Raw genomic sequence first — 21,776 nt, 5'->3', positions numbered from 1 at the left:
TACATTTTAAATTGTTTAATGTCCTTTATGCAAGATGCCTGTGAAAGTTTTAATAGGCTACTTAAATATGTATTTAGTCATATTTAATTACATGAGATGTTAAAATTAAAAACATAAAAACAAGCATAACAGAATCTATGCCTCTTGTGTTGTGTATCATTTTCTTTTGATATTTTTGCTTATCAAGTTCAATTTTTGAGACAGCACTGTCATACAAAATTAATTTTTCATCACTTGACTTTGACAGCTGTGTGTTTTACATTATCTGTACTGTGCAATATCTGTCTCACAGGAGGTTACTTGATACGTGTTAAACAATATTGATAGTCAAATGTCAACTGTTAGTTGGTGGATGACATGAAGTGTAAGTGATATTTCAGGAGTGAATCAGAACAACACTTTTCAAGGAAAGTTAAATGTCCACAAGAGCTCACCTATTGAGTGTCCTCTTTTAGCTTTGTTTAGAAAGATCATCGGGCACAACCAGGAAAGGAGCACTGGTCATACAGTCTTTTCAGGTTGACCTGTATACAGAAGTCACCTTTAGTGCCAGTGCCATTGTGTTCCGTGGCTACAAATAGAAATATTGTCAATTGTTGATTGGATTTTTTGGTTATGTCTGACACCAATCACCTATAAAGAAGAAAACAAGGGAGCAAGGGCATTTACGTCTGCGGGACTCTGATGATTTCATTTGTCATTCCCTTTTGTTGTTGTTTTTGTTTAAGTAGAAATCTAAGTTAAAACAGGTTCCCTCAAGAAAAATATAACTGACCCATTAGGAAATTGGTGAGGAAACAAACATGTAATTGTGACTCCTTCATTTCTCCAGTGGGTTCCTGTTAGCATGCATGTTCTATTCCCATTGGCTATGTTTTCCCCACACTGTTCTTCAGTATTTGTCTCCTGACTATAGAGATCAACAAAATTCAATACCTGTAGCATATGTTATAAAATCATTCACTAGAATATGACAATGAAAGAGTTTTTGCTTTTCAGACAAACTCATAGTAAAACTTTTCTGCCCAGGATCTTTCAAGGTTATATTTTTAACCAAAACAGACGCAAAGGTTTTACTTAATCATATCTTACCATATGCCCCCTTTCTTTTTTAAATTAAGTATCTCCTAATCTTACTCAGAATGAGGGACATGACAGATTCATATTTGCCTGAGTACTTAGGATGACAGGACCATCATCTCCTGTTCTAATTTGATAAATGACTTAGTCTAAAATGGTGTCATTAGGTACATGCTTTGACAGGATTTGAAGTTTGTCCAAATTCAGGATGTTAATTACAGCTTTCTTGTCTAGTTAATATTCACCTAAAAAGTAGATGTGTCATATGGATCAGGTTCAGTTCACCTAGAAGCAAAGTAGTTATCATCAAAGTGTAATGTGATCAATACATTCTGCTTTTCTTATTTGTGTAACATTTGACTAAGAAACTTCCTTATGACTGAATCATCAGATGTAATGAGCTTGCTTTTAACTGTGCATCTCCTAGAGTCAGACTGAACAGTCTCGGCAGCAGGTAGAATTCCCAGGGCTCTCTGTAAGAGGCTGCAGTGCCAGTACAAATTATTCTGGGTGTTCCTTAGAGACTCTCATGTACAAATGGAATAATGTTTCAAAGAACATCAAGGCCATCCTCCAGAGGAACAAGTAATGACAAAAAGGCAATATACAGATCGAGGGTCTTGGCAGAAAATCAAAGGGGCTGTCCCTTCTGCTTTGATTCGGTGACAGTGTGGTAAGAACATTGCAGTCAAAGGATTTGTTTTTAACAACTGAGTGATCTCCCCGCCACTGAAGCCATGGGCCAGTGTAATTGTCCTAATTCACTCAATCCTGAAAATGACTCTGATTTAGAGGTTTCTAGAAAAGGAATATAGAAATAGAATTATTTAGTCACTTTCTGTTACTTGGTCATTGTCATTTATCTGACTAAATAGCTCAAATTAATAAGCTCTATGGATATAATATGAATGTTTATGTAGCCAGAAAATAAATGTATTTTTTATTTTTTTCTTGACATGTTACCATCTTATAATCATATTTAATTTATTCAACCAGTTAATTGTCTGTATTTTCTACTCAAATCAATCCCCTTGTGATGGCTTCATGTTTTCTTGCTGCTATGAATTCCAAAGCAACAGAGAAGAGTGGGATTCTCTTCCCTTGTTCACTCAAGGTTTAAAGAATTTGATCAGATGGAAAAAAGAAAGTTTATGGAAAAATAACATAGTCTCATTCAATTGCTTTAAACCTGATTGAAACTTAAAGATATAGGTTGTTTCCAGGACTGACTCTGTGGTTGTGTGACTTGTATAGTTACACAGGACACCACACTAGAAGGGACCCAGGCTTGTGTTAATGCTGTGCTATTGCTCTCTTGCAAGTCTTAATATTTGAATAAGGGCCACACTTTTTTTTTTTTTTTACTACGTCCTACAAATTACATAACTAGTCCTGATTGCTATTAGTATTTTAATAGAATCTTCATTTGACAATTAACTAAGTTTAAACCAAAAATAACTTCTTAATTTTTATCTGATTTGACAGAGCATGAGATGGACATTTGTCTTAAGAAAGGTCAATCCAAATTCAGAAAATTACAAAACGTTTTCATTTCTGTGGCTTGGCTTCCCTGTCTCTTGGCTTTCTGCCATTTGCTGTTTCCTCTCATGCTCATCTTTGTCATTTGTCTATGTTGGTGAACACCAGTGTTCTCTTCTGTCATTCTACCTTGACTCCCAGGTATCGTTTGCTCCTCTGCTTCAATCCTTCTCCATAAACTGTTGATTCCCAGATATACACTCTGGCCCATACCTGTCTCCTGAGACATAAACTCATATATCCAATGCATGTACATGTACAGGACACTCAAACTTATCATCTTCCAACCTGAAATCTTTTGTATCCTAATGGAGATACAGTAGTGAGTAAAGTCTCTGTGCTCATGGAGAATATGTTCTAAAGAGGGGGGAGATAATTACACTGTGCTTGTGTGTGTTGGTGGTCAAAAAGTGCTCTTAAAAAAGTACAAGATAAGAGAATAAAAGTGATAGCATTTTTGATAACGTTTGTCTACATTATTTTATCTTAGTGACTGTCATGAGTATCTTTCCATTAGACCAAATAATAATAAATCTGAGAGTTGCTGTAGCTTCCTGTTTGTCCTCATTGCCTTCATCTCCTTAATAATCATTAAGCCTACATATAGCTATTTCCTGATTTCATCCATTTTTCTTCCTGTCCTTAATATGCTCATCTAAACTACTGCCATCAATATCACCCACTGGGATTATTTTAACAAGTTTTCTGAAGGATTTCTAGTCTCTAGTTTTGTACCAAAGTGCAAGTCATTTTTCACACTCCCAGGGAGTAGTCCTCCCTGAAAGTAGATCTGTTCATATCTCTCCCCTGAAAACACTGTAGTGACTTACCCTTATCCTACAGATAAAATCTACATTTGTGACCCTGGCTGACAAATCTTTAATTTTCTGATTATCACTGCAAACCCCCAACCTCACTGGTGCTTCAGCTACCAGGACCTTTCTTCAGCTTCTGAAAGCCATTGTGCACTCTCTCTCTTTGTCTCTCTCTTTCTTATTTCCAAGACATCTCAGATTTTTCTCCCTCTGCACCAGACTCTTATAATTTCTGAGTATCTACATCACTTTTTCACAAATGTCTTGTCTGAGAAATCCAAACTAAATTAGGGTTATTAGTATGTGCTTGCTGTAGCACCCTGTCCTCCATTTCAATTTTAGCAGTCAACACACTTAATTTTTACTGCATTTTCAATACATTCCACTGGATATAAAGTTCATAACAACAAGCATGACAAATCTGTCTTATGTTTTTTGTCTCTGTTGTTAGCACAGAGCCTAGGACAGGACTGCTGATCACAGAATACATGTGTGCTATTTCTCTGTGTGTCTCTGGTTTCCTTCTGAATCTAAATGATACTGTGTATGAATTATTATACTATTATGTAAGTACATGATGGCAATTGGGCACAACATATTGGGTCTTTAATAGTTGGCAATTATTCTAGGAAGAATAATGAAGTGACTCATTTATTTCAGATTGTGTTTCAGTTTTAGATAGTACATTTACATCTACTTTTGCAGAAGCTATAAATTGGTCTTGAAGTTTCTGCCTAATCCAGAGATAGAGGTCTGAGCTAGTACTACTACCTAGGGGAGGGACATGAAAACATTAGTAAGATATGATTTCCTTCAGAAAATTTTTTGTTTTTGTGTTTTGGGATTTTTTTTTTTTAGGAAATCTATCTTCCTCTCCATGAAGCAGAAATTAAACTTGTAACTTATTTTTGAAAGACTGTAAAAATGGCTAGAATGATCTTTATTTTAAACGAGGTTAATCTGGACATATGTGATGGAAATGACCATTTCTTTTTAAATTAGAAATGTGTCTAATTTGTATATTCCTATACGTTTACTGAAATCTAATTTCTCAAAAAAATGTTGAGAGTAATTTTTATGAGATCCTTTGTTCTTTTTTTGCATCACAAATAAAGGTTAAATTTCAAAAAATTTCAAAATGTATGAGTTTAATCCTTTAAAATGTAAATTGAGCAATTAAAACAACAACATTGTAAGCCACCTTTATTTTGCAAGATGCATTAATTAGAATATTAATTTAAAATATTTTTAATATAAAGAGATTATTTAAGAAATGATACACAAAGGACTGAATCATTGGAACAATTGCCTGATAAACTCTATGTGCTTATTGCACTTCTGCTTACAATGACTGCTCAATGACTTAGAGATTTGATTTTAGAGCAGTGTGAGAAAATCAATTTTAATACCTAATAAACATTTTAAGAAGTTAAATGGCCACATTATTAGATATTTCTATTAATTACTCTAGAAATTTTTCTAAATCTAATTGGTAATGATTTGATATTAATGAGGGTATCAAAGTGATATTCTAAACAGTGCCTGCACTATTTTAAACCTCCTTGAAAGTCATGTTTGACATACATGAACACATTTTGAATTTCTGTAGCATTCAATTAGGAGAATGTGATCTGCTATGTTTACATCATTCTTATTTTTTATAATAGAGGTGTGTGTAAATAAAGGCTTAAAACCATTATGTTTATTTTAAAATATCTAGTCATTATAGTATAATTGTCAAACTGTATTTTAGGTAAATACAGCATGTTTTTATGACCAAAAGATTTCTGGGATTGTCATCCTCTAGAGCTGAGCTGCTTACTAATAACTCTGATCAAGGCAAAAAAAGTATATTAGAGCTTTTTCAAATGAGCCCATTCTTAGCGAGCACTGCTGTAATTTTATTTAATAGCTCAGAGCTTCATTTGCAGGAAGCAGACACTATATTAATTAATAGAACAATGCTTGCAGAAAAGCTTTACGATACTACTTGATTAACTACTTATTTCTTTTGATGTTCATATTTAGAAAATAATTCTTTAGGTCCCCTGATACAGTAGCTGGCCTGGTTGGTTGATTGTAGTTGTCAAAAAGGGGTTGTTTTTAGACTGATATAGCATCAAAACAGCTCTTTTTTTATTACCTGGCAATCTTGGACCCTGCTTCTATCTTCTGGTGGAGTTTACATATGACAAGATAAAAATATATAGTTTAACTTTAGGGAAATGAGAAGGGGCTCAAATAAACAGTGAATATTATCTAGAATTCAGAAGAAAAAATTGCTACTTTTAATTAGAAATTTTAATTGACTCTTCATCCATTAATTCTGTTTATTAGCTCAACACTTAAAATTCCTGAATATCAAGCATGAGTAAATGTGTAATTACTTGGTTTATTTTTATTTTATGCCAAACATAATAACTTTAGCATTTTTTCTACCTAAGAGAATATTGTTCTCATACAATATAAATAAAGAAGAAAGGTAAACTTCTCTATAATTCATTATGATTGTAAACATTTGGCTTTATTATAACCTCTATCATTACATATTTATGAAGATAAATATAAAAATATTTAAATTAATATAAGGGGTATAAGCTACATTCTTTTTTATACCTAAGCAATGTATACCTTATATAGTTAAAAGTTATTCAGTTGTTAGAAAGAATGAGGTAGGTCTATTAATACTAACTTAGAAAGGTATATTCTTAGTTTTTAAAGCAAATTGTATTATATCCCACTTTTGATTAAAATAATAAACATCAATTCAATATTTATGTGTATGTGTATTTATAGTTCCATGCTATTGAAAATAATTATCTCTGAGGCAGCTTAGAGCACAGATGGTAGGCTCTAAAATATTTTATTGAATGTAATACTGAACTATGATAATCCATATAATAGGAATACATTATTTTATAATACAAATATGAAAATCTTTTTTTTTTTTTTCTTTTCTCATTTTTCTGAAGCTGGAAACAGGGAGAGACAGACAGTCAGACAGACTCCCACATGCTCCCGACCGGGATCCACCCGGCACGCCCACCAGGGGCGACGCTCTGCCCACTAGGGGGCAATGCTCTGCCCATCCTGGGCATCGCCATGTTGCGACCAGAGCCACTCTAGCGCCTGAGGCAGAGGCCACAGAGCCATCCCCAGCGCCCGGGCCATCTTTTGCTCCAATGGAGCCTTGGCTGCGGGAGGGGAAGAGAGAGACAGAGAGGAAAGCGTGGTGGAGGGGTGGAGAAGCAAATGGGCGCTTCTCCTGTGTGCCCTGGCCGGGAATCGAACCCTGGTCCCCCGCACGCTAGGCCGACGCTCTACCGAAAATATGAAAATCTTAACATTCATCTTTACATGTCAATAAATATAGTTTCAGAAAATAATTTTAATACTATTACAATATTCAATTATATAAATATAACAAATTATTTAATGTTATGAGGCACCCTTAGGCTGCTATATTTTTAAAAACATAAACTATATTATAATGTGTATATACATCTAGGTGCGATTATATTTTTGTTTCTATGAAGTAAATGCCCCAAGTGAAATTATAGTGTTTTAGTTTGTGTTGGACACATATTTCCAGATTGTTTTCCAGAATAGTGTTACTAATGGTTTTTAGCACCCAACCATGGGTGCCAACACATCATGATGCACTATGTCTCATCAGGAAATTGTGATTTCTTTAAATTAAAATTTTACTGATATTCTCTTACCTCTGGATCAAGAAAGTGAATACATGTCATCAAGAAATGAAAGGTGTATTTTTAATCATAAAAAGCTTTAGATGAAAGCTATCTTTTCAATGATCTTTGTTACATAGAGCACATTACATTATCTTAACATAAGCAGATCTAGTGTCTTAGATGCCTAACATTTTGTTTGGGTACTACTATATATAGTAGCAATGTATATTATTATAAAGTATAATGGTTGAGCAGTTAAAGCAAAATCTTTGAAATTTTGTAGGCCTGGGTTCAAATCTCAGATATGCCTCTTACCAAGTGATTTGAGCCACAGTCTACCCAGAATCTCTTACTTACATCATTAGATTGTTTAAACAAACAAAATTAAATAATATCTGTAAAGTGCTTACTACTCTGCCATATGGTGGACATTATAGAAAGTATCTTTTAGCCAAATAGCTTCTTTGTGAGATATTTACTTTCCTTTCAATTCAAAAAAGGAAAGACAGAATATTTTCCATGGAGTACATACAATAAACATGGATATGATAGCTGTTATGCTTTTACTCTGGCTTTTAATATCTGTAGTAAACCTAACTCTTTTAAATTTTGGTAAAGGATAGACCTTGTGATTCAGCTAGTTTCAAAGAATAATGAATAAAAGTAAACACTATTCTACTTTGCATGCTGTCTATGTGTAACACCTTTGTACTGGATTCCTTGGGAACAAAAAGTAGGTGCAAATGCCTAAGTATAAAATGTGTTGCATTTTGTTCAGTATTTAACATAGAATAATACTTATGTTTCAGTACTTTTTCCTTAAAACACAATTAAATTTACATGTTAATTATGTAGCACATATTTAAGAGGTGAGAAGACAATGAAGGCTGCACAATTGTGTAAGAGGAGATTGGGTGGGTTCAAGATCAGGAATAAAAAAGAACTGGGAGAATAAAGGGAGCCTACTCAATCATTAACAGCTTTGCATTGAAGTGCCTTAGTCATAGCCATTTGATGCAATGTATGCTTTATAAGACATCCTTCCATAAGATTCCCTAAATCTAACTCATGAGCAAAACTCAAGGATAAGTTGAACTATTTGTAAATGTCTTTAATCTGAAATTTTTTCTTATAAATTTATCATATCTGTGTTTCAGCTAACAAAGAAAAAATTTAAGCTATTTCTATCTTTACTGCCTCATCATTTCTTAAATTTCTTTTTGTTTCTTTTGGTGATCATTCTTATTATGCTTATTAAGACATTTCTAATATCCTTTAGCTGCTAATTTCTCTATGGAATTGCTATTCCTTCTGGCTTTCCTCTGAATTTCAGCCATATATTCCTCCCTCTTCTCACTTTGGCTGCAGCTGTTCAGTCATCAAATCCAGCAGGTGAAGACAAACTATTCTTTTCTCCTGGGTAGTGTGATCGCCCTCACCTCCTGCTCTTTATCTACTTTGAATTAGTTTTCTAAATGGCATAGAAGTCAGTGCAAAAAATATATATCATTTTAATGAAAGTATTTTATGTCTTGCTTTGTAATTTATAATTTGTTTCATCAAGTATAAAATTCAAAAGTATAAATGTCAAGAGTTAACTGATATAGCTTAATCAGTGATTTCCAATTTTGATGTCAATCTATTAACCTATTGACTTCAAGGGCATCATAGAGTACTGGCTTGCATTTGGTTTTGGAATTCTCTATGATTTCTTTTTTAATAATGTTCACAGCAGTGTACCATTCAAGTTCTTTGCTTCAGTTCACATTCTGATTGTCCTTGAACCTGTATAATTCACAGTAGAAATGATACTGTTGATTCAGACAAAATGTTGATCCATGTATTTTGGCAGGCATGATGGGAACTCATGTGCCATCTCACAGTTGCCCCATTCTGTGATTTAAAGTGTAACCAAGTCACAATATTTTAGTAGGTATCTAAAATTTTTCTATTGTATTGAATACTTTTCTGCAAAGAATCAAGGTTCTTGATAATTAGCAAATAATAGTTACACATTTTGTGAATTTATTTAATATAACAATGATATTTTTGAGTACTCTCATGTATATAATTGTATATGGCCTGCTTTTTTTTTTTTTTTTTTTTTGTATTTTTCTGAAGCTGGAAACGGGGAGTGACAGTCACAGACTCCCGCATGCGCCCGACTGGGATCCACCCGGCACGCCCACCAGGGGGCGACGCTCTGCTCACCAGGGGGCGATGCTCTGCCCCTCCAGGGCGTCGCTCTGTTGCGACCAGAGCCACTCGAGCGCCTGGGGCAGAGGCCAAGGAGCCATCCCCAGCACCCGGGCCATCTTTGCTCCAATGGAGCCTCGCTGCGGGAGGGGAAGAGAGAGATAGAGAGGAAGGAGAAGGGGAGGGATGGAGAAGCAGATGGGCGCTTCTCCTGTGTGCCCTGGCCGGGAATCGAACCCGGGACCTCTGCACGCCAGGCCGATGCTCTACCACTGAGCCAACTGGCCAGGGCCTATATGACCTGCTTTTATATGCATCTTATTTTTTAATGTGTGTTTCAACTTGAGGAAGTAGAAGAAATAATAATCTCATTTTGGCTTGAGGAAATTGAAGCCTAAACCCGTATTCTTTGAGATTCTTTCCATTTCAGTTGTCTAAAATTTCATTAAAATTATTTAATAGTAAGATGAAATCACATTGGTTTTCTAGCTTTTAAAGTACAGGATAACTGTCTTCAAATACAGTTGGATATAGGAGTACAAAAAAAAAGTCATTAACAGATTATTCTCTCTCTCATCTCCTCTTTCTTCTGCATTGGCTTCATTCTTGACAGAGGTGGTGTCAAGGTTCATATCCCCTGGAACAGAACTTCAGGAGAAACAATATGCCTCTTTATTCATGGCTCCCTCAAAGGGCCTGGGTTTAACTAATGAGCTAAGTTTGTGTCACATGGCCATGCCCCACGCACTGGTTGTTACTAGTCCTGAAAATTCAGAGCCAGGAGCTTAGGTCAGGGAATGGACTCAAAAAGAAGAGGGTTCTGCTGACCTTCTGAGTTCCATGTTCTACTCTTTCAGTCTTTCACTTAGACTGGATCTAATATAAAATGATTTATACAGACTCCACTTTAGGAAAATCCTTTAATTTAACCCATAAAATGACAAGCATATTTTAAGTGTAAGAAAGAAGATATTGAACATTTCAGAATGTAAAGTATAATCTTAAAAAAGGACTAGTGAGAATTCAGGTTTGACCTTTTTCCTTGAACCCATCATTCTTTTTGATCTTTTTCTTAGCTTTTCTACTCTTTTTGATTTTTGAAGCTATGGATAGTAATAGAAAATCATATTAAAATAATGAATACTTTTTAATTATTCAATAGATATTACTCCAGATAAGATTAGATTGTTCTATATTATCCTCCATATGCCATTATATTAAGAATGTTAGTTTACCAGTTTGTTGAACTCATCTACTCTAAATACCCCAAAAGTCTAAATCATCTTTGATTTTTTACCTTTAATATCCAAGCTCTTAATTATATTTACTGTCAGTAGCACAATAACATTAATAATAAATATTGTTGAATGAGTGAATCAAACTGTAAAGTGCCTAGAAACAAATTAAAAAAAATTGGGAAAGTATATGTCCATATGGGAAAAGAGATATTTAAGAGACCTACAAATGGGCAAGCAAAGCATATTCTCATAGCAATAAAACAAAATTAGTTAAGTCAATGTATTTTCAAAATAGGAAATAATCACATTAATTAAAATAGTAAAGAGATGGCATGTCTTCGAGTTAGGAATATAAGGTATGCTGTAAAATATGAATATAAAAATGAATGTTAATATTTTTTTCTCAAAGACCCCTGTGTGTTACATACCTTTGACTTGCTTCTGACTCCTAGACATTCTATGAATGAGTGATGTTCTTAATATTCTGGCTTCAACACAGCCCTGGCTCATTTCTTATAGAGTCTTGCCAATGACTTCTTTTTAACAAAGTTAATCCATCTTGTACTTAGTCTTCCTCTTTTTCTGCTGTCTTTAATTTTTCTCATTTTATTATCTTTTCCAAAGAACTATGCCTTCTCATGATGTTTTTGAAGTAAAACAATTTATTTTGTCATTTTTGCTTCCAGAAATGTTTCAGGCTAAATTTGATGTGATATTTACTTGTTCATCTTTTTTAGAAGTCCAGGGTGTCTGTAGAGCTCTCCTTCCCATACCATACCTTAAATGAAACTTTTTTTTTAATCAGTCTTCTTCACTCTCCAACTTTCACATTTATGGATAGCAATTGGAAATATAAGGGAAGTAGGTGATCATAGCCTTGGTCTTTAATAGTATATCTTTTCTCTTGGTGATCTTTCCTAATTCTTCTATTGCTGTCCTTCCAAGGAAAGTAAAGTCTTGATCAATTTTGATGTCATCACTATCTATATTTTCATCTGTAGTCATGCTTTTTGTCTTCTTGAGGTTCAAATGCAATTCTGTCTTAGCACTTTTGTTTTTAACAAAGAGAGAGTCAGAGCGGGGGACAGACAGGAAGGGGGAGAGATGAAAAACATCAATTCTTTGTTGCTGCTCCTTAGTTGTTCATTGATTGCTTTCTCATATGTGCCTTGACTAGGAAGCTACAGCAGCAGAGTGAGTAACCCCTTGCTCAAACCAGCATCCTTTGGGCTCAAGCTAGTGACCATAGGGTCATGTCTCTGATCCCATGCTCAAGCCAGTGATCCCTTGCTCAAGCTGGTGAGCCTGTGCTCAAGCTGGATGAGCCTGTGCAGAAGCTGGTGACCTCAGGGTTTCCAACATGGGTCTTTTGTGTCTCAGTCTGACACTCTATTTCACTGTACCACCACCTGATCAGGCTGCAACACTTCTTAATATATATGTACTAAACCAAGGAGCACCAAAATATATAAGACAGCTACTGACTGACCTAAAAACAAAAACTGACAAAAATACAATCATACTTGGAGACTTCAATACACAGCTGATGGTTCTAGATTGTTTATCCAAACAGAAAATTAATAAAAAAATATTGGCCTTAAACAAAACACTAGAACAATTGGATATGATAGACATCTACAGGACATTTCATCCCAAAGTGCCAGAGTATACATTTTTCTCTAGTGTACATGGAACATTCTCAAGAATTGACCATATTTGGGCCACAAAATAACATCAGCAAATTCAGAAAAATTGAAATTATACCAAGCATATTTTCTGATATAAAGCCTTGAAACTCTAGTTTCAACTGCAAAAAAGAGGTAAAAAACCCCCACAAAAATGTGGTAACTAAACAACATACTTTTAAAAAATGAGTGGGTCAAAGAAGAAATAAGTGCAGAGATCAAAAGATACATACAAACAAATAAAAATAACAATACAACATATCAGAATATCTGGGATGCAGCAAAAGCAGTAATAAGAGGGAAGTTCGTATCACTACAGGCCTATATGAACAAACAAGAGAGAACCCAAGTAAACCACTTAACTTCACATCTTAAAGAACTAGAAAAAGAAGAACAAAACTATAGAAAAAATTAATAAAACAAGGAGCCAGTTCTTTGAAAAGATCAACAAAATTGACAAACCCTTGGCAAGACTCACCAAGGAAAAAAGAGAAAGGACTTATATGAACAAATAGAGAGATGAAATATACCTTGTCTGACACTTCTGCTTGATCTAAATTGATATTAATTGTTCACACATTTATACATTTATCTAACTTGATCATTACAACTCTGTGAGGTAGACTACTATCCTACTTATTTTATGATGACTAATAAGTTACAAAGCTAAAGATCAAAGTACCACCAGCTTTCCATGAAAATATTCCTTTCTTACATGTCTGTGACAAGTTACTTTTACTGTTTTTTATAGAATCATAAATAAAGTATAAGAGCTTAAAAAGTCATAATGTTTACATATTAATATGACATGTTTTAATATCTACTGCTTTATTTTCCCAGTAATGTCTATATTAATATGTATATTATCCTTCAAATTATATTTAAATTAGATCTTTACTATATTTTATTTTTTTGTTTGGGTAAATTTTATATAAAGTCTTAAGTTCTCAATGATTATAACCATTTGAAATTGGTATTTACATGAACATTTGAACTCATGAGTCTAAATTTCTGATAATTTATTTTTGGTTTGCATACTTCTGGATCTCAAATTAAAAATAATCAGTCTTTTAACAACATAAAAATATATTTTAATTTATCATATTGAAAAGGGTAAATATAAACAATATTAATGAATATAAAATTTTAAATGCACATAGCTAATTTGAGCTCCAAATACCAAGATAATTGGATGTATTGGAGACCAGCTAGAAGTGCAAAGAATACTTCCCCTTAATATTGACTCTTCTCTAGATCAATAGCAGTTTTAAATGTAGTACAAAGCAGACAAGATTTAACAGTGCCTAAATTATTAAGGTTAGTGCGTTGTTGCTAGAGAGTTCATTAACAATCCTATCAATACAGTGTGGTTCATGGATGTTAGTAAAAGCTTCATGGAACATTTTAAAAGGGAATGAGATATCTCAATGGGCTGATCTTAGTGGGAAAAAATTAATTAGGTAAGAATAATTACATTAGTTAAATGAAACTTTTAATTGAAAACCTGTTGGTATTGTCTAACCTGCTTCACAGCTGTCCCTTAATCATCTATATTTACAAGTGAAGTTGACCTACATGGTGTTTAAGAAACAACTAAACATCTTGAATTTGTATACAAATGTTTAAAGGAATTTAGAAAGTGTGGTAATAAAAACAAATAGGATTTTCTGCTTGGAAATGTTACATTTTAAAAGTATATGTGGAAAGACAGAAAATTATATAGAAAATACTCATGGAAAATAATTCTTAGAAAGAATTAAAAATAGTCACTTCCTAAAGTTTTCACAATTGCAACATTAAAACTCCACAAACTGAATTTCTTACTTTATAAAGCTCTAAAGCTTATAGGCAAATAATGCTGTTTGTAAAATTATCTCATTGAGTGTTGTTAAGGAAACTGGCATCTAGCAAGAGTTTTTGTAAGATAAAAAGTTACAAATTGTGGATTTTAAGCATAAAGAACTACTGAAAATTCTAACTATAAAAGTTAGCATTGGATACATTTAAAATTTTTTGTGCTAGTTGTTCAAAATATTTTAACTAACTATCACTATTTTTTCATAGCTTAAGCCAGAGAGCACAGGTTTTTTGTTTCTTAAGATTTTATTTATTCATTTTAGAGAGGATAGAGAGAGAGAGAGAGAGAGAGAGAGAGAGGAGAAGGAGCAGGAATCATCAACTCCCATATGCACCTTGACCAGGCAAGCCCAGGGTTTCAAACTGGCAGCCTCAGTTTTTCAGGTCGATGCTTTATCCACTGCACCACCACAGGCCAGGCCCAGAGAACACAGGTTTGAAGAGACATAGAATATATTTAAATCCACAAACTCCAAGGAACTCCAAGCAAATGGGTCCATTACTTACACATTTCATCCTGGCCCTGGCACTTTCTTTACTGAGTCCCAGCAGCACTGTCACCCAGTGCTGTCTCCTTCATGATCTTTAGAGCATTGCTAAACTTGAGTTTTCTTTGTAACTCATTAATTTGACTGTGAGGTAAAGCCATTCTATTATTTCCCCTTCTCCTTTTTAAATCATCCTTTTATTCTCTTATCCCTTTTAGCCCTTGTGGGTACTGAATCCCATACAGGTAACTATAAAAATGTATATTCATTTTAAAGGTCTTCCATCATGTAGCTTCTGGAGTCTCCTTTTATTCAACTAATTTTCAATATAGAAATCTCTCTGGTTAGTTAAAATCTGAAGTATAGCATATCCATGTTCTGACTATGCAGGAGGATATACAGGAAGATAAAATACTGGGATATCAGTGAAACTTTAGATAGGTGTAACAAAGGATATTAGTTTTTCTCTGCAGAATATAAGCAGGCTGAGGTAGGTTTCAATATGGGTGAAAAGTTTCATAGTCAATTTAAAACAAATACAATATAATAAAAGTGTTGGCAGGTTTTATTGGACTAGGCAGGAATTGTATAGAGTATTAACACATACAATGGTGGAAAAAAGTGACTTGATTTCCCCTATTTATTAATTTGTATGAATGTTGATACAAAACTTCATTATAAAGCACACAAACCATAAAGAACTATGGAGCAAAGGTAGATAAATTAAGCTTGATTGTATTACAAAAGCCAAAATAAAATCAGAATGAAATGTGAGTTTTCTAGAATAGAGTTGTAAGCCACAGGACACTTTAAAATCTACCTAGTTCTAGCTCTTCCTCTTACAGATAAATAAATTAAAGACTAGAAAAAGTTACAGTAGTTTTGTCCATGTTCATATGGCTGGTGTGCAATTATCTGTCCAGCAGCAGCTTTTTGTTAAGTGCAAGACACTATAATATTTTTGCCACTTATATTTATTCTTTAATCCTAGATGTGTCATGTAATACTTTTGTATTCAGTAATTTTTTTTTAGCTCTGAATTGTAGTGTTTTGTACACACCACATTTTATAGGAATCAGATTGCTGTTGTATGATAATTTTCTTCCCATTCCTCTCCTTCCAGACCTTGATCTGCTTTTTTGAACAGCACGAGGCCTTGTCCTCTATTTAGGCTAACAGTGGGTATAGAAGGATTGAAACATTATACTTTCTAAACTGGTTCCTGGTTTTGGATAGTATCCATGTTGAAGAGATTACTGATCTTCTGGTGATCATCATCATCATCATCTAACACCTGCCTAAGTACCACGTGCCAGGGATGGTGCAAACTGTTTTAATGTATTATCTCATGCAGTCTGTGCAGTCCACGCAGCTGCTGGTAAAGAACCCCATTTCAGAATAGTACAAAGAGCCAGCAACTGAGAAAGCATAATGGCAGCTTCAGTGTAAGAGAGAATTGTCTCTGACAATTGGCTCCAAACTGGGTCTGCGGGCATTTCTTCATCAGTCCCTCCATTCTGTTAGCACCTGCTCTGTGCCAGGCAGAGTACTGGGTGCAGTGTGCCAGCTGAATGAATGAGCACCAGCCTGCCTTCCATGTGTGGCCCTCACTCTTGCTCAGAGGGGTGGATGATTTTCCATCTCCTTTATGCTTGTGCTGCCTACACAAGGAAGCTTCTGAGGTCAGAATCCACCCTTTCCCCCACTTACCTTAACATATGCGTCTTCTAATTAAAGAATTAATATCTGTAATTGTTTTTCACCTAGCATTGTCTGGTTTTTAGAAGTGATTTTTTCAATAAAGACGTGATATGGTAGATCACCATTTTTTTAATTTCCAATTATAAAATGAGAAAACAAAGGAAAGGGGGATTTAAGTTTTTTTTATATCATGTTAATGAAGGAATCAGAATTCATCAACTTAAATTTTGTTTATTAGACTATCCTACTCTTTGTGCTGTGCACTCTAGTTCAGATGGGAATTTAGAAATGAGCAAAATATGAGACGTAGGAGTTCCAGAATGGATCTGCCACCTGCCAGCTAGCATTCAGCTCTCAAAGGGGACCTGCCTGCACTTATTTAATGGGAAGATAAATGTGTTCACAGAACTGTTACTATAAATTCATTTAGAAATGGGACAGACGCTGTACTCACATTCCTCCCAGGTATGAGTTGCTGGCAGATTTGGTTCACTGTACCTCTGGGAGGTAATACATTCTAACTAGATGGCGAAGTGTGACTGTTATTCAGAACTCCACAAGACCCATTTCTTTTACAGTTTATGTGAACTTTTTGGTTGAATTCATCAATTTATTAAAAAATTGTTTTATATAGTTACTATGGGTAAGATAATGTATGGAACCCTGTGTGGGGTATTACAAAGATAGATATGATTATTATCTTAAAGGTGCTTATGACCTGGGAGGGCTGATAAAAGGTGAGAAATACATGATTACATTTTAAAATATTTTTGATATCTGTATTGGAGTAAAATTGGCATAAAGTTCTCAAATTTAAATTATACAATTATCTAAGTTTTAACATACATATACACTGGTGTAATCATCATTTCAATCAAGATATGAACATATATCACAACACTCTTAAGCATGATTAGATTTAAATGTAACTTATTACATACAACATAGTGTGTGTTTGGAGCCCAGGATAAGAGTCCAAATATGCACAAAGTGTTTTAGGAGAATCTTATTGTAACAAATGTAACTCTGCTTGTCATAATAGAGAAAATAAATTGAAGGGGCTATCTTTCAAGTTCTCTGAGTAAAAATTAAATAGGGATCACAAAAGCCATGACTCTTGGGGGACAGAACATTCCAAGAGAATGTCCCCTCTTTGGAAAGAAAAACAAATCATTTTGATAGCTTTTTGCTGAGGGAAAATTTTAGTATATCTGAGAGATTTTTATGTACCAATGTTCCCTTCTATGATGGTATGTAGTTCTGAATTGTCCATTCATTTCTATTTGCTTCATGTTTCACGCAACTATAAGCTGTTTTAATTTTTTATAACCTACAACATCTCAGAAGTTCACAAAGAAGATGTTTAATGATGATTATAGTGATCAAACACAGAAATAACATATGCACTCAACATGCACATAGTTTGTAATTACTGCTTAGTGCCAGATTCATCCATAAATAAAATCTAAATACATAAAAACATTTTAACTGTTCACAGCACCCATTATCATTCTTGTGTTGGGTTTTTTTTTTGTATTGGGAAATGTTTTAATTATACATACAAAATCAAAAATATTAAACAATAGTAATTTTTATCATTTGAAACTTTTGAGAGCAACTAATTTCTCTGAATCTCAATTGTTTAAAAACATGTAGTGGACTTTTCAGAGCATAAAAGAACTGTAAGCATATTTTACTGTTTTTTCAACACTTTAAAGTCTCATCAGACATGAGTTTAGCTGAGATGGATGAACTAGCACTGTGTGACTAAACCAATTTCTGTGGCAATAGCTCAGCCACAGATATTAGCATTTGTCACTCTTCCACCTATCTCCATGTTACACAATCCATACCTAAAAGTAATTAGACTAGACATAATATGAATTCAGAAATAATGTAGTGAGATGGTAAATGCATAAATAAAATGTATCTGAAAGCATTTTTTATGATCTTTTAAGCCATGATTTTGATAGATCACTACAGATTTACTGAAACGTGTAGGACTGTATTGCACAGTTTTAAAAGTTTGCAAGAACACTTTTTGTAAGTTAACTAAATTATTTGAGAAAGAAAAATAAAGTTCCAACTCCAGTCTATCAGTGGTAGCCTCTTGAGGGGGCTCCAAATGCTATCAATAGATGCTTGACCCAGCTTTAAAGACTTCGCTCTTTCTGTCTTATCTGGTTGTGCTTTCTTCTGGGCTCTATTCTCAGGTGAATAGATATTCTAGCTTTCCAATAAGTGTGATCTATTTATATATAAATGAGTAATTATACTTGAAAGAGAGAAAATAGGACAGATTGTTTTGTCTTCACTGCTAATTGTTTTTCCTCTGCTTAGCTTTTGTCTTTGTAGTTTAGGACGTGCATGGCTACAACTTTATCTCACCCTCTCATATGAATCTTAATAGTCAAATTGTGCACATTTTTCATTTTAACTTAGTTGGTTAAATTTCAATTACATTTAACCTTGAAACTTTCTTTAGAGGTAGCTATGATGTATAAAGAAAAAAATATCTGACTTGGGAACCAGATGAACTTTTATTTATATATCTGCTCAGGGACATAACTTATTCTCTATGGGGCCTAAGGACATAATTGTCTGGTATTCCACAGAGCCTCCAAAAATATGAGACATGCTCCCATCAATTTCCCCTTCATTGTTTCACATAGTTTCAGTGGGAATATGGCCGGCTTAGGGAAGTAGTTAATTATGATAGTACAGACAGTGGTTCTAAGATTATACCTTGCCTGCATCTTGTTTCTATGTCTTCTTTCTGAGTCTTATTTCTGCCAGAGTCTTGCTATGATAGTTTGGATGGTAGTTTTAAGAGCTAAGCTTTGCCTGAGTCTTGCTTTCTGAGTCTTGTTTCTCAAGGTGATAAAACCTTGAGAAAATTGCTTTAACCTTGCTGAGCTTCTAAAACGTATGGTCCTTGAGAGAATGTATATAAAGAAAATAACATGGTTGTGTAGCACACAGTAAGCATGTAATGTAACTTAAAGGTTAACAAAAATGGTGACAAAGTAATTAACCTGTATGTCTCCTCTTCCTTTCACCTCTTCATTTCTATCTGTTGCTTCTTTTTCACCTGTTTCTCACTGAGAACAGAGTCAAAGCAAGAGATTATAGAGTGAATATGAGTGTGTGAAAAACTTAGCAAAAGCAGCTCAATCTCTATACTTTAGAGGTGGTAGTAAGAGAGTCCCTTTAAGCCTGATCCTGATACTATGCCTTCTGAAAATCTGAGCAGCAATTGTATAAGCAATCTACTACTTTCATGAATTATTTCTGGTTAACATTACTAACTTCCTATCTAACCTATTCTTGACCCAATACATCCATGCATTTTTTTTTGTGAATTTATATCCATCAATTCTCCACAATCTATACCTTTCCTTACTTTGCAGTATGTTTTCATTATGTGAATATTTATTGCTCATCAAAAATTATACTAATTAGTATATTCAAGTACTTATCAGAACTTTTTATATTTTGTAACTTTAAAATCATTTGAACTATTTTGCTTTATTAAATGGAGAGCACTAATCCAAAAACTAGAGAGAAGGATGTGAACTCTGGATAGATAGTCTAGATTCAAATCCAGACTCTCCTCTATATGATGTGATTTTAAGCTAATTACTTAAGTGTTTTCTGCCTCAATTTCATGTTAGATACAACCTCAGTGGATTTCCAAATGGATGATGGTTATGAGAAGTAAAGGAAATGATGTAAGGAGAATGCTTCATGCATAGGAAATACTCAACAAATGTTAACTAATAATATTACAACTATATGACAAATTTCCAAAGATAGGCTTTTTTGTTCAAAAATTATAGGAATATCATAGTTTATGTGGGTTTTTTTGGTTATTATATGGAAATAGAATAAAACATTTCCACCTTGGGAATAATTGCATTGGTGTTTGGTAAACTTCCATCTTTAAAACAAACTGTAAAAAAAATAAGAAAAAGAAAATTCTATCTATTACTAATCCCAAGAATAATCATTGATATCATTTTAGTGTATTTTCTTCCCTTTGATTTGTTGTTGTTGTTGTTGTTATTCGTGCAACATGCAATATGGTGGTGAAGAACACCAGCCAAGAGTATTTGAATATGGGTCTCTCTCTACTTAGCTGCTTGGCTTTGGTGAATTATTTAACTTATCTCAACCTTGGTTTTGTCATTTGTAAAATGGGAACATTTACAATAATTATTGTGAGAATTAAGTTAACTAGCATATGTCAAATATTTTGAAGATGTATATTATGATTAATGCTGTAAGTACAGTTCTATATAATCTATTTTTACACTTAACCTTTACACACAATTTTCAATCTAATTGATTATTTTCCAAAACATGATTTTGAATGGTTATATAATTTATCATTGTGATATTGATATTATATTTTAATTTTGAACATTCAGCAGGTTCTACTTTTATCTATTTTTAAAAATAAATTATATTATATATGTAGCCTTTGTTCTTATCTCTTATTTTTTTTGGCAATCACAGGGTTAAAAAGAACATGGATTTTTTAAAGGCTCCCTTGTGGTACAAATTGCAGAATGCCTTTTATTTTCTATTTAGTAGTGTCTGAAAGTGTTCATTTTTCTATGTTTTTAAGAGTTATATTTAAAAACATTATTTTAGTTTGAAATCATTTGTACCTTTTATATCTTAATAACTATTTTTATGACCACCTGTATGGTATGTGAAACACATCCTCCGAATGTTCACATTGGCCAAAGACAAATATCAGTGTAAACGTCAGAGTCATGATGTATGCCTATATCAATTCCCCATTTTAGTTTTCACTATGCAGCCATCAGAATATGTGAAAATAATCAGCTGATATTTACAAAATGAAGGTTAGGAATCTGAGCTATATTCCCCAAAGATTTATGAACTATAAAATTGCATTATTTTTATTATGTTCTGTCATTGCATAGTGCTCTTTAGCTGTCTTTCATTTATGAGGTAGAGCTTCTTAACATCCATTTGCGTGAAAGCTACTGTGTGTATTCATTTTGTATTGTATTGTGGCAGGCGCTGTAATCTACAGGGTTCCTATTCATTTTGGAATTCATTTCACAGCTCACTAATTGTGTGGATGAGAAGAAAAAATATATGCTTTGATTCCCAGGCATGCCAAGCAGATGGCCCAAAGTTCATTGCTACCAGCACTGTCAGTGTGGCCCTCTTCTGTAGGTAGTGGACCTGGCACCAATCGTCAAACACAATGTGAGGGTCCATTTCACACAGCATTGACGATCGCTGAGCCTCTGGTTTCCTATGACTTATAAACATTTTAATCTTTATCATCAGGCTCTAAAGTGGTCAGTCATTTGAGCAGGTGCAAACACAGTAGAATTCATATTCATTTTACATGAGAAGCCAAATAAATTTTCATTCATATGGAAATTTGGGGGGGAGAAAAAGTAGAAGGGATTAAGCTTAGTTTCTTGAAAAGAAATTAATA

At 33.8% G+C, this 21,776-nt stretch overlaps 1 protein-coding gene across 4 annotated transcripts in view; it reads left to right on the top strand.

The window, feature by feature from the left end:
* GRIK2 (glutamate ionotropic receptor kainate type subunit 2) overlaps positions 1-21,776 on the top strand; it is a 681,135-nt gene that overhangs the window by 366,949 nt on the left and 292,410 nt on the right. The gene's annotated exons all lie outside the window — the stretch shown is intronic.

The sequence above is a fragment of the Saccopteryx leptura genome, chromosome 1, assembly GCF_036850995.1.
Source record: "Saccopteryx leptura isolate mSacLep1 chromosome 1, mSacLep1_pri_phased_curated, whole genome shotgun sequence".
NCBI classification, from domain to species: Eukaryota; Metazoa; Chordata; class Mammalia; order Chiroptera; family Emballonuridae; genus Saccopteryx; species Saccopteryx leptura.
The sequence above is the reverse complement of the archived record's forward strand: the minus strand, read 5'-3'. Positions and strand labels throughout refer to the sequence as shown.